Source organism: Pteropus alecto, unplaced genomic scaffold (assembly GCF_000325575.1).
Source record: "Pteropus alecto unplaced genomic scaffold, ASM32557v1 scaffold20, whole genome shotgun sequence".
Taxonomy (NCBI): domain Eukaryota; kingdom Metazoa; phylum Chordata; class Mammalia; order Chiroptera; family Pteropodidae; genus Pteropus; species Pteropus alecto.
Genome location: NW_006436298.1, coordinates 33,938,648 through 33,952,268, shown reverse-complemented (window position 1 = coordinate 33,952,268; position 13,621 = coordinate 33,938,648). Strand labels below are relative to the sequence as shown.

General features: G+C 33.2%; 1 protein-coding gene and 1 pseudogene across 1 annotated transcript in view; one reads left to right on the top strand and one right to left on the bottom strand.

Moving 5' to 3' along the window:
* FBXL17 (F-box and leucine rich repeat protein 17) overlaps positions 1-13,621 on the top strand; it is a gene marked incomplete at its 5' end in the record, with an annotated part of 440,618 nt that overhangs the window by 102,322 nt on the left and 324,675 nt on the right. The window lies entirely within an intron of this gene.
* On the bottom strand, positions 3,777-3,895 carry LOC112480828 (annotated as a pseudogene).

Here is a 13,621-nt window from a genome sequence, read left to right as displayed (position 1 = left end):
GGGTAGGGGGTGGAGAGAGAGACACACACATAATGTCTTCCTTTTCTTTTAAGGCCCAAATCCTAATCTTATAAAGGGCTCAACCCTTATGACCTCACTTAACCTTAGTTACTTCTTAAAGACTCTCCCTCCAGATATAATCAGCTGGGGGTAGGGCTTCAACATATGAATTTTGTGGGGGAGGGGGGACAAATTCAGACCATAGCATGCTCTGTGTGTCATAGCCCTGTGAAGTAGCCAGCATTCTTCTCAGCTGCTGACATGCCTGCTTGAGCATCCTTAATGTGATCTGTTGTCAAGGTCAAGGGATGACTAGTATGGATAAATGCAGATTGATATAAGCACAATTTCTTCTGCAACCTTTGGCAAAACGTATACAACCTCATAGGATTGTTTCTAATTTCCTAATCCAGGCACAAATGCCTTTTTTTCAAAACATTATAATGTGTGTGATCTACTTAAGATCATTTCACCCATTAAGTTGCTGTTTAAATCTTTATGGAAAGCATTATCAGGCCATGATTGAATATACTTTGGCATCAGAATTCCTAGATTTGAATCCGGGCTCTTCCACTTAGTATTTGTGAACTTGGACAGGATATTTGTCACTTTCCTTAGCTTCTCAAATGTACAGTGGAAAAAATTACTTCATAGCTGCTGACATTTAGGATTAAAGGAGATAATGCCTGCTAAATAGTAAATATTCAGTTAATAATTATTATTAGTACTTCATTTGCTACTCTTTTTGGTCGTTGGGGTTCAAGTGACTCGCTAATTTACTCTCTGTACTAGCTCTAAAAATTCCTTTGTTAATTAGGGCCTTGAAAAGTTTCAGTTAATTCTATATCTTGTCTTATTAGAGTAAATGCTTATGGGCAGTTTTATCCAGGTTTTTAATTATTCTTAAGTCATTCCAGTGGGTAGAGAAATCAGAAATCAAACTATGATATCCAAATAATACCTGTTTTTTTGATGAGGAACTGAGGTTCAAGGAAGTTAATAACTTGTTCTGTTAGTATAAGCCAGAATTCACTATCAAGTCTTTCTCCATATCTTGTGCTGTTTCTATTACACCATATTAAAACAATTTCATGCTTTTAAATGATACCTGATTAGTGTAAAGTTTTATAATATCTGAAATATCTGTAACCCATATAAAACCCAAGCAGTTTGTTACCCAGGCCTAATAGAATCCCATTCAGTGAAGGAAGAGGTTTGTAACTAAAAAACAATTTAAATATTTGTGTTGCTCTTGAAAATGCCAAAGGGCCACACAGTCATAATAAACATCAGAATTCTAAAAGATCTTCTGGCAAAGAATGTGGTATTGAATTCACGATATATACTTAGAAAACTAATCGAAGAAAATACAGAACAGCAAATCCTTAAGATGTTTATTAACCTCAGATAAACAAAAAGTTGTGCAGAAAAGAAGTAACAGTATCTCACTACCCTGCTTAGCTCTGAATATTGTTTATATGGTCATAATTATGTAAGCATTAATTATAATATAACTAGGTAGGAAAGATTGCATGTATATTAGATCTGGGGATGGGGAGAGGAAATATAGCTCAACCCTTATTTTCATATTGAAATGATAATGCCTAAAACTTGAAATCAAGAAGTAGCAACATACACATGATATTTAGAGATATGGAAGTAAATTCCAAACTAATCATCTGAAAGAACCGAAAATGCATATTACTTCTAAGAAGAAGGAAATGGGAGAGGGAGAAGAGTCTGCTGTTTTTTAAAAAAGACAAACCTGAAGTTATTTGCTAATTCAAGTCAGATGTATATGTAATTTTAATAAAATGGAAGCTAAAAATAAAAAAAGCCTTTGCCCAATGATAAATATTTTGACTTTAACGTAGCTGATGCTTTGTTCGAATGTCAAGATAGCACTGATTATCTTTAGAAGACATCATACTTAATTAAGTTACCTAATATTAATTGAATGTCTGCAGTGTGCCAGGCATAGCAGAAGATGTAAATGTAAATTAGACAATAATGCTTCCTTTCAAGGAATTCGTGATTTAGTCAGGAGATGAGATATATGTAAATAACCTAAAAGGAAGATAGTGCAAAATACCTGTCAGGTGAGCAGGCTTTCCAGATGCCTTCTTGTTTCTGAGTTTTGCTTTAAGCCTTGAGTTAATAGTACAGCTAATATTTCTAGTGATCTTGGCCTCATTTATAAGTGGCAGAGTTGGCTTCATTCTAGATCTTAATCTGTTTTTCCAGTCTTGGTGATCTTTATCTTTTTCTCGTGGTTTGCTCTGCTCCGCATTTTTTGGGTGGACTTTACCTAGGAAGATGCTTGTCCCAGTTGGAGAAATCCAGTAGGCAGGAACAGCATGTCTTTATCAGTAGCTTCATTTTTATTTCTAATTTTACTTTTACTTAGAACAAATGTTTCTTCTTTTGTCAACAAATGTTTTTTGAGTACCTGTGGTGGGGCAGAGATAAAGGTACTGAAAAGTTGTTTATAATATTTGTATGAGATAGGAACCAGATGTCCTCTCAGATTTCCTTCCAGTCTAGTCCTTTGGGTTGGTGGCTGTTCTGACTAGAAGAGTGAAAATTGAGGAATATGGTTTTACAGATGAGAAAACAGGCCTAGAGAGGTTTAGTGACTTATCTCAAGACAAAGAGCTGGCTATTTTCGGAGTCAACAGAGAAGCCAGTTTTCCAAGTTTTTGCTAAAATGTGTCCATGTTTATCATATGCCTGGTTTTTTGCTAAGCACTTTTACATAGATTTCTACTTTATCACAATAGCTCTATGTTTTACATGTTATTTATTGCCCATGCCCAATAACTAGATGAAAAGGATGGAATCTGGTTTTAGTAACATGTTTATATCTAAGTTTTCCTAAGTAATTTGTCTGTGGTATTGTTTATAAAAACCTTAGAAGAATTTGCATTATTTTGGATTTTAACACATTCATTATCTGATTTTCAAACAATTTAAAGGAAAATAATGTGTGAAAATAAAGTTAACATTGTGCGGAAGTAAAGTAACGTGTCTTACATGTTAGAAATGACATCCTGGGCGATGGAACTAGATCATGTTATAGTTCTGGTCAGTCTTTCCGTGAACACAAACCCAGAGGACTCCTTAGGGTTGAGCCTAAATATGAGTCCAACACAGTTCTGTTATAGTCCCACAAACTAGGAAAACCTGTTGCTACTGAATTAAAAGTCAGTTATTGGTTTGCATAAAATAAAAACCAAAAGTACCCCAAATCTATTCTTTCTCTTTTATGAATATCCCCTTGAATCTGCCCAGATGTAGGGCTTAATGACCAAACATTGAAAATCATATTGGTTTCTAAGTTTATGATTTCATAAAGTGCTCCAAAAAAAGATTATAAGAACAATCAAATCAGAAAGTTAAAATCCATTTTATGGAGTATATGCAAATTAAGTCTTCAGGATACTGGAACATACTTTTTATTTATAAAATTATTATCTTATGCCACAATTATGTACTGTGTTAATGTTCTTCAGGGTTTGGGAAAAAAACATATTTTAGTATGCCAGAGAATAAACAAATGTATTTTGAGAGATATGTATATAAACCTTTCTTCAGGATTGATTAAATAGTCTCTTTGATGGAGATAATACTCAACACGCTTTTCTATTAAGTTGTACAAGTCCTTGGTACACTCACTAAAGCCACACTAATTTTTTTTTTTTTTTTTAGATGAGGCAACCCTTGGTTGACCTCACAGATTGCAAGGACCTTTTCAATTTACAATCCCTTAGTTTTTACGCCTACAGAACCTGGTTTTCCTAGGTGGTCTCCCATCCAAGTACTAACCAGGCCCGATGCTGCTTAGCTTCTGAGATCAGACGGGATCGGGCATGTTCAGGGTAGCATGGCGGTAGACTAAATTATTTCTAATAACATAGATATGTGTATAAAATAACATATTTAGTATGCAGGTTGCACAGTGCTCTATTGGAATAAATCTGTGACTGAGTAGAATATATGTAGTTGGTTCTGGGGAGGACATTAAGATTAACTTAAATATTGATACTGAATGATTTCCTGAAGGGCATAATTCAGTAACTCTGACAGCTTTACCAAGGAAAAAGCAGAGGGCAGGACTGTTCTTTGTCCTTACCGTTCTAATTTAGCTCACCTTTGTAGCGTAAAAAAATATTTTTATGAAATTATGGATTATCTTAAATTATTAAACATTACTTCTACAAATTAACATGTTGTATCTTTCCTTGGAATAGAATTAAATAGGAATCTGTCACTTTTTAATATTACACAATTAATGCCTGAGAAATTAGAGGTGTTTATGATTTACATTTTATCTTAGTGTTCAGTTCATCCCTTAGGAATAAGTGATGTCTTGATGATTATTTCAAATCCCTACTGGATCATAAAACTTAGTCAAATCACTGATTTAAATAATGGGGGACAGAGTTTCCTTTCTCTGTGGGTTTTGAATTAGGGAAGAAGCTATGTGTAGGCAGAGAATTTAGGAAATTGGTAATTGGTGTCTTATCCCCTCTGAAAAAACAGAGCATATATAATTTAGCTAAATCCAAGGGGAAATTGACTTAAATGTTGCAATTTTTTATAAGTTTATTCCTCTTTCTTTCTAGAAGCACAGTTTACCATTTAAGAGCTATTTTACCAGTAAGTTTCTTTAATATCATGTAGCTTGAAAATTCCTTAAATTTGAAGTATTTATGCCATAATAAATTGTTTCTATGAGTTCTAAGCATGAATTTATCTAATGGTATCTATATTGTAGAAAAAGGCAATTCACACTTATTTCATGGATACTTCTCTACAAATTCTTAATTATTTGCCTAATTACTTTTCAAGTTCTATTTCTAGTTCTAATTTTCCCTAATCGTGCATGCTACATGTTAGAGCCAAGGGGGATGGGCCAGGTGGGGCCAGCTGTTGTTAACATCTGACATACTTTATTCATTTTCTCTTGTAAAGAAAACAAAAGGGAGAGAGAAAGGAATAGAATTTTATGAGTGATACTGGTAATGTGACATTGAAACAACCATTAGTGATAAGATAGTGCTTCTGCAATTCAAAGGCCTTTGGAGAGGTGGCACCTTACATTATGCTTTAACAAATATAAAAATATCAGTAAGGATTTAAAGTAATACATTTAATAGGCATGAATCATTTGAAGACAGTTTTCAAAGAACCATTCCACATGCTTAAATACAAGGAGTACCATTATAGAAAACCTGCTGAGGCACAGAAATGATGATTAAAAAAAAATACCTTTTTTTCCTAGAATAAAATGTCCTTTCTGTAATTCTTCTGACCTCTCTTTAAAGGGAAATTTCATATACAGGTTGGGAAAGCTTTGCTTTTCTACATTAGCTTCAACAATTGCTTCGATCATGCAGTAACAACTTTAAATATTTGTTCTCAGACTGTTTTATTGAGATAGTGATCTGTGTTTACTTGTTGAGCCGATTTATGATTATTGTTCTTTAGAATCTCTTAGATCATCGATATAGAATCTAAGTTAGTCTTTTAGAAGATCCAAAGACTCTACTCAGGGGCCTCAGATTGTCGCATTAGATTATGCCTTTTCTAAGTCTACGAATGTAGACTGGATGAATTCATCTGGATGATGGTCCAGATTTGCTATGCATAATGAGAATTTGAGAATTTTCCAAGTTTAACATAAAGAACAATAGTAGTACCTGTTACTCAGCTTTGTGGATGAAACAGTGTTTGCCTCTCTGCTGTCAGGGAAATTTGACATCTATAAAGCTCTTTTGGGAGCCTCGAGTTATTTCTGTAACTTTTTACCTTCATATCAAAGCAAGACATAGTCTGATATGTGTTTCATATATCTTTCTATATGTAGTAAAATATACTTAAATGGTATTAAATTCTCAGACATTGCCAACTTTCAGATAACAAATGACTGCTGGAATCTCACCAAACATATTACTCTGCTTTTACCTTATTTTAGTCATTTCATTTGTTCCAGAAATTCTAGAAGCAATTTGAAAATCATGTTCTTTCAGAATGATGGTTTGTCAGAATTTGTTATCAACATGGTATTCTGTCTTAATAAAAAGCTTGCTGATTTGATTTTGTACTTATGATGCTTTTTAACTGTCAAGCCCTGTTCTTCAATCATATCTTAGTATGTTTCCCATTGTTGTTTAATTTTTTTCTGAATACTCAACACCTAAGCCAGTTTTATGTTTGGTAACAAAAAATACCCCAGTTATGAAATTGTAAAAGTGGGATGAATCTTAGGAATAAACTAGTAGTTGTTACAGATTAAGTAACTTTTCAAGGTATGACGATATTGATCTCCAAAATGCTTATGACAATTTATGCTTTCACAAGTAAAGGAAGGGAGTACTTGTGCAAGAGCTTCTTTAAGACTCAGCAGTTTGCTAGGTACATACACACACACACACACACACACACACACACACACACACACACATATACATATTTTATAGAGGCTATTGTAGCCTCTATATGTCAAAGAGATATATGCAAGAATGTTAATTGCAATATTGTTTGTAATAAGTTTGACACCAATTAATAACGTAATTGATAAATAAGTCACTGCATATTAAAGATTAGGAAATGCTTAAATTAACGAAGATCTACAAGTATCAGTATGCCTACATCTCAGCAACATAATGTTGAATGAAAAGATAAAAGCAAATTGTAGAAGGATGTATACAACATACTATTCGTATAAAGAATAAAACCTGTAAAATGCTACTTATGTAGGATTGGTGGAATATTATTTAGCTTTACAAAAGGTTTATATAATGTGGAGAAATGTGTGTTATGTATAACAGGGTAGAATTTTGTCTATGATTATAGCTACAAGAAAGTGACTACATAATGTGTTTATTGTTGTATGTCCTTCTGTTTGTAATCTACTTGTCTTGTAGTTTTGCCAGCTTCTTTGGCACAGTGTCAAGGAGTTTTATGAATTTTGAAAAGCAGATATTAATTAGATTGTATTAGAATAATAAAGTTTCACTGAAGAAAGATTTCATTAAACTGTTTCTTGATTCATTTGATAAGGGATCAGGCATTTATTGAGTAGCTGTTGTATATCGAGTTCTAAACTAAAGGGATCAGACTTGATTTTCCTATTCCAACTAAATAAGAAAATAATTATAGCTGAAAACAATATCTTCGAATAAACATGAGAAGATTTATAACCTTATTAATAACGAAAGAACTCTAAATGAGAACACAGTGAGATCTTTTTTACCTTGAAGGTTGGTGAAAATAAGAAATGTGATAATTCCTGGTGGTGGAGAAAGGAAAATTCTCCTTAATGGCTGGTATCAATCAGTATAGTCTTTCTGGAAGGCAGTGTAGCAAAATCACTCAAAATTGAAGGGCACATATTCTTTGACCCAGGAGTTGTACTTCAAAGAATCATTGCAGATGTTTTCCAAAATATATGTACAAGGATATTTATAGAAGTATTGTAATAACAAAACAAAGTAAACAACAAAACTAGAGATAACTTAGATATCCATCAGTATGGGATTGGTTAGATAAATTTGTGTTTTCACATGATAGAATACTGTGCAGCTATTAAGTAATTGAGATAGACCTGTGTATGTTGATATGGGTCTTCAAGACACTGTAAGTGAAAAAAGAAAGCAGCAGAACAGTGTATCAGGTATATAGATTATAGATATGTATACACATAAACACACACACACATACACACACATATGTATATATACATATACACACACACATATATAAAATTAAAAAGAAGACAAACAAGTACATTTACTGTATACAAACATATGCATTAAATAGTTTTTGTAAGCAATTATAAGAAACTTTAAGAGTGATTATCTTTAGAAAATGAAAGCAAGGAGAAGATGCCTTTTACTTTTCAATTTGTACCTTTTAGTACCCTTTGTATTTTCTAAACTAATATATGTTTAACTAATATTTTTTAATGCCAATAGAGTGTATCTCAGATTTACTGTCTTCTCACCCTCCACCCTTATTCCTATTTTCATGATAAAATAACGCCAGCTACAATAAGGAAACAAGCAAAAATCAGCAAGTGACAGTGATTATATAAAACACAAAAACAATTATGTTTTCAGTGAGCATAGATGGTTACTGAAAAACACCCTTCAGAATAGGTCATTATTAATAGTTATTTATTATCTTGTTAGTTTAAAACATGATGTAAAGGTCAGGACAGTAATAGCTAAAGCCAATTGGTCATTAACTGTGGTAATCATTGACCTTAAAAAAGAGAATTGGTCTTCTAAATGATTTTCTGAAGTTGTGAATAACTGTATTTGAAGATTAGCAGTTATATTTTGATGGTAGCAAGCATGCCAAAAGACATTGGCCCCATTCATATGAAAATTTATGTTTTTAGTGTGTAATTTGCAATAGCATTCATCAAAATTATTCTTTCTAAGAGGAAAAAATTGATTGGTAGCAGTCACAGTGCCAAGGTTAGCATTAATGGTGCTGAAACATCTAAATTTCCTGGCTTTTAAACCTTTTAAAAACCTTTGAAGAGATTTATATGGCTTCTTGGATATGTAACAGTTCTTAAAAAAAATAATAAGGTCACTTTTTTCTGATATGCAAAATGTGTTTCCTAAATGTAGAAGAGAGTTGTTAGTTTTTTGTAACTATTTTTAAAATCTCTTCATTCATTGGGATTTATTTTGGGTAAAGGAAACTGGAATTAGTTTCCCTGCCCTATGTAATGTGGTGGCCTCCAGCCTGACTTCCTGCACTCATATATTGTTAGTAAAAAAAATGTCTGATTGTGGGCAGGTGATCTCTAATAGCATGTTCCATAAAATATGGGTCACATATATTTTGTTGTTCTGCACTGTTCCTCAGGGTATCTTGCTTAGAGTAGTGTATTATGACCTATGAGGCCAGAGTAGATTGCATTTCTGAATGAAATCTGAATGATGGCTGATTTAACATTTTTGTCAGATAATTCCAACAGCTGCAATATCTTGGTGTTAATGTCTCTTAATTGTTTTTCCTGAGAACCTGAGGACTACACGTGATGAATTCCCTGGATTGTTTTTTTTCCTCATTATTTCCCCAAATGGGTGTTGGAGAAGCCAACAACTTGAAAACATAAATGAGCACAAAGAAAAAAAAGAGCCTCAGGAAAACTTTGCTGTCCTGCTGTTTCTAGCCAAAGGATCAGTCTTTATATGTTTGAATACTCCATTCTATACTAGAACAGAAGTGTTAGCTTGAATGTTAATCCCTGTTATCTTGCAAATATGAATCATGTCACTTCCTAGCTTCGTGTAGATGAATGATAGAAATCTCTAGAAGCCATAAACACTCTGAAGATGTTTAGAAAGGAGTAAAAGTTAAATGCCGTGAGTAAAAATTAAAATACGTTCAAAACTTTTTAAAAATCAACTTTAGATGTCAGATGTTTAAATATATTAATGTTTAGGGCATATTATGTTAAAAGTTTCAAACCTGAGGTTAAAAGGAATCTGATATCACAGTAAACAAAGTTAACTATAACATCTTATATTTTTATGAGAATGACATTGTCTTATTTATGAGAAGGCCTTAATCCAATAGTCTTGTCTCCATTTTACAGAATAAAAATCTAAGGTATAGAAGATGAATTAATGTATCCAAAGTGGCCACAAAGTCTAGGGCAGAGCCAGAATTTGATACCTGGATTTTTTTATTTTACCATATATTTCGTACATTCACATCTCTGGGCCCTTGTACTTATTATTCTGTACTGGTCATTCCTCACCTCCATTCCTGGAATGATCTTTTAAAGGTCTTTTCTTGTGTAATTTTAAGGACCATTTTGTCCTCACACAAATACATAAAACTAATTGCTTTCTCTTCTGTGATCCCAAAGCAATTTTTATATAACTCTTTTAGCATTCATCTCATGTTCTTATGGGTATCTATATATATTACCTTCTACCACTACTGCACACACATACATACAACACAGGGCCTTTACATAGTTGGTGACAAACATTTGTGAATTGAATTAAAATTAAAATCTGACAACCAGTTAGATAATTTATTATTACCTCCTCTGAATATAATGAACTCTACAATGTTAGATAAATACAGATTGCCCAAGATTTCAAGAAACCAAGCCTTCTCAGTTAACTAAAGCAAAAACCTCATTGAACAAAGATATGTTTCTTTTAATGCTTCAGTGTTTTTTTCTTTATGAAATTTCGAAAACTAAGGTTTCACCCCAGATTAACATATAATCTCCTCTATCTTCTGCCAAATTGATTGATTTATTTGAAAGCAATTATATTGAGCTTTATTATATGAATTCTTGACATTCATTATCTCCTTTAATCTTCATAACTCAATGGGGGTAAGTACTATGGTAGCTCTGTTTAAAATGATAATATTGGAATTTGAGGATTAAATATGTAGCTGGTGTTTGGTGAATGGAGTGATTCAAATCCAGTCCTTGTGACTTCAGATCCAAGACTTAACCATCTAAAATTGTAGAAATTCCTGTCCACCAATTTCTTTTTTATATACATGCTTGTAACATAGTGTTTGCCAGTTTCTGATGTATATATTTTGAAAGCATGAGGAAGAGAGAGAGATTTGTGGTAGGAAGAGTAAGGAAAAGTGCAAGTTATATGGCATCTCTTCCTTGTTCAACCCCTTGTACTTGGTTTTAATTCCTATGGTTAGAGGGAGAGGGCCAGAAACTGAAGAAACTGGGTATATATATAAGAGACAGACATTGTGATATGGTGGATCTTAAGGCTTTGGCGGTTTAGGTGATGAGGTTTGGTGCAAAGTCAGGGAGGAGGCTATTGGTTGCACTCCTGCAGTTCTCTGGCCGGAAGCTATGGGAACTGTAGGATCTCACACTGTGACACCGGAGTGGCCATGAGAGGCAAGAAAAGCCTTAAGTTCCACTGAGTGGTTCAGCTGCAACAGACATGGATGGAGACAACAGGAACCAGAGCAGGAGGGACAGAACAAGTCAGCACCTTGTGGGGACCGCCGCTAACAGATAGGCATTTAGGCACCTCAGAAATGACTATGGAGAATTTTTAGAGATGCTAATTTCCATTGGTCAAGCTAGTGGGGAATTTTACTATCTAATTAGGTCATTAAAAGCAATTTGTGACCCTATTTTATAATCCCATGCAAGTGAGGTCTGGGATATATTTGATTTACACAGTCTTAAGACAAAATACAAAGAGAAGCTGTGCAATACAAACACATTATCACCATGTTGCTGAAGCAATTGGCTTTGAGAATTCCCTCCACTAAAAATCTCATATTTGTGTACATTTAAAGTACTTTTTAATACTGAGTTCTGTTTGTCTTGTTTGGTAACCCAGTTATAAGTTTGAACAGTGAATTGATTTTTAAAATTTTCTGATTTGTATTTTGGTTCTAAAATAGTGAATTGATTCTATATAGTATTCTTCCCTTTCCTTAATAACTCTTAATTTTACATTTTTTTTTCAGTATATAGGAAAATACATAAGCAGATTTTTAAAAACTTGTTTTTGGCCATCCCAAGCAAAGTATACTCAGATGTATTGTATATTGTTTTATAATTCATCTTCTTATTGTCTGGTTTATAGAAGTTATTTTGGAAGAATAAAGGCCAGGTAGAACTATGGTATTAATTTATATTTAATATTTTATATGTTAAACTAATTTATATTATTTTTCCTCCTTCCTTCCTTCCTTCCTTCCTTCCTTCCCCTTCCTTCCCCTCCCTCGCTCCCTCCTCCCTCCCTTCCTTCCTTCCTTCTTTCTTTCCATCTTTCCTTCCTTCCTTCCTTCCTTCCTTCCTTCCTTCCTTCCTTCTATTTATTCATGGAGTCAATAAATGTTTATTGAGCACCTACTATCTTTCGGGTCCAGTGCTACTGGTACTTGGACTTGGGGAGAGTATTATGAAAATATGTAAAAACCTCCTTTGACCCCTGGAGAGCTGAATCCGTGTCTTGATATTTGTTGTATGACAGGAGCTCTGCCCTTTCTGAGCTTCTAATCTAAAAAAATAAAGTGAAACATTTATACAATATACCTTTTTTATCCTCTGCCAAAATTAACAAAGAAAATGGCTTCTTTACATTTGTGTTACTTAGCATGGCTTCCTTTGTGAAGGTTAAGTGTGCAGACCAAACAGACTAGGTCAGACTTACCATCTTACTTCCAATTATTGTGGGAACTTTATTAAAAGAGGTGGGATTTTATAAGGTGTTTGAAATGTAAGAAAGAACATTTAGTGAGCTGTGGATATATTTGTCTGACATGATGAAATATGTATAACCTAATTTTAGGTTTTGTTTTTTAATGATAGGTTTTCTTGTTTAAATAATGTTAAACATGAATATGTAAGAAATGTTCTATATTCATACATTAAGATGTTTGTACTCTTTTTTTTTAAGCAAGTGATTATTGTCTTTCATTTATGATTAAAACACAGATTGTTGGGGCTTTATACCTTGATAGATATTATTCATCTTGGGAAGCATTTTCTCCTGTTAAAATATTAAAGCCTAATCTGAAATATTTTCACAAACACAAGTGACTTTTTGAAGGTTGTGTTCTTGCTTCTGTGCATTTTCTTTTTGCATATTATATATCAACTTCCCAGGGAGGGGTGTATTCTTTATAGTTATAGAATATTATACATTTAAATCAAACATACTGATATATTCTTGAGTGAAACAGCTTAGTGAAAACTGTCTTTATAATCACAGATAAGAAACCTTACGATTTTACTTATTACCTAAGACATTGTATATTTAGGAGCAGTACAATGCCTAATTTTGGGTGTATACCTTTTTTTTTTGGCGCTTTCCAAAGGCTTTAACAACAGTAGGGATGTGCTGTCATATCCAGGTGCTGTTGGAGTAAAATAATTTGTCAAATTAGTACATTAAAAATAGAATCAACATACCCAGACAAAGTAAAGTTATTTGTATTATTTCCTCTTATTACCTAACATTTTAAATCTATTACAAAATACCAGTAACCTGTTGTGTACAGTTAAACTTGTTACTGATATTTTACCAATTGAAAGTCTTATTTAACTTGCACTTTCCCCCTCTGATATATAACTTTTAGCGTGGTGAACAAGTGTAGAGTGGAAGAGTTTATGTATTGTCATTTCTATTTCTAATGGCTTGGTGGTGGGCAGGTAGGATATATCACAACAGAGATTTTCATTAAATGCTGACTTATATTCTATCAAGTATAATTATAGGAATAAAAGTTAGCTTTGTACAACAATATTCAAAATGCCAGCTCCAAGGAATCAGGGAGAGGAAGTATGTACTAACTTTTATTGAGCACTTTGTATGGTATGTGCCCAGCATATGGGTATTCTCTTGGATTGCTCACAAGAACTCCATTAGATTTGTATCTCATTTTTATACTTTTGGATAATAAGCTAGTAAGAAGTGGAGCTGGACTGCAACTCAGGCAGCCTGACTCCAGTAATTTCATAGAGTCATAATGTTACTTTTATTTTTGAAGTTAAAAAAAGGTTTAATAACGGTGATTTGAAATTAGTAAAATGATTATATTAAAAAATGCTTTCATTCCATATTATGACCAGCCAGTT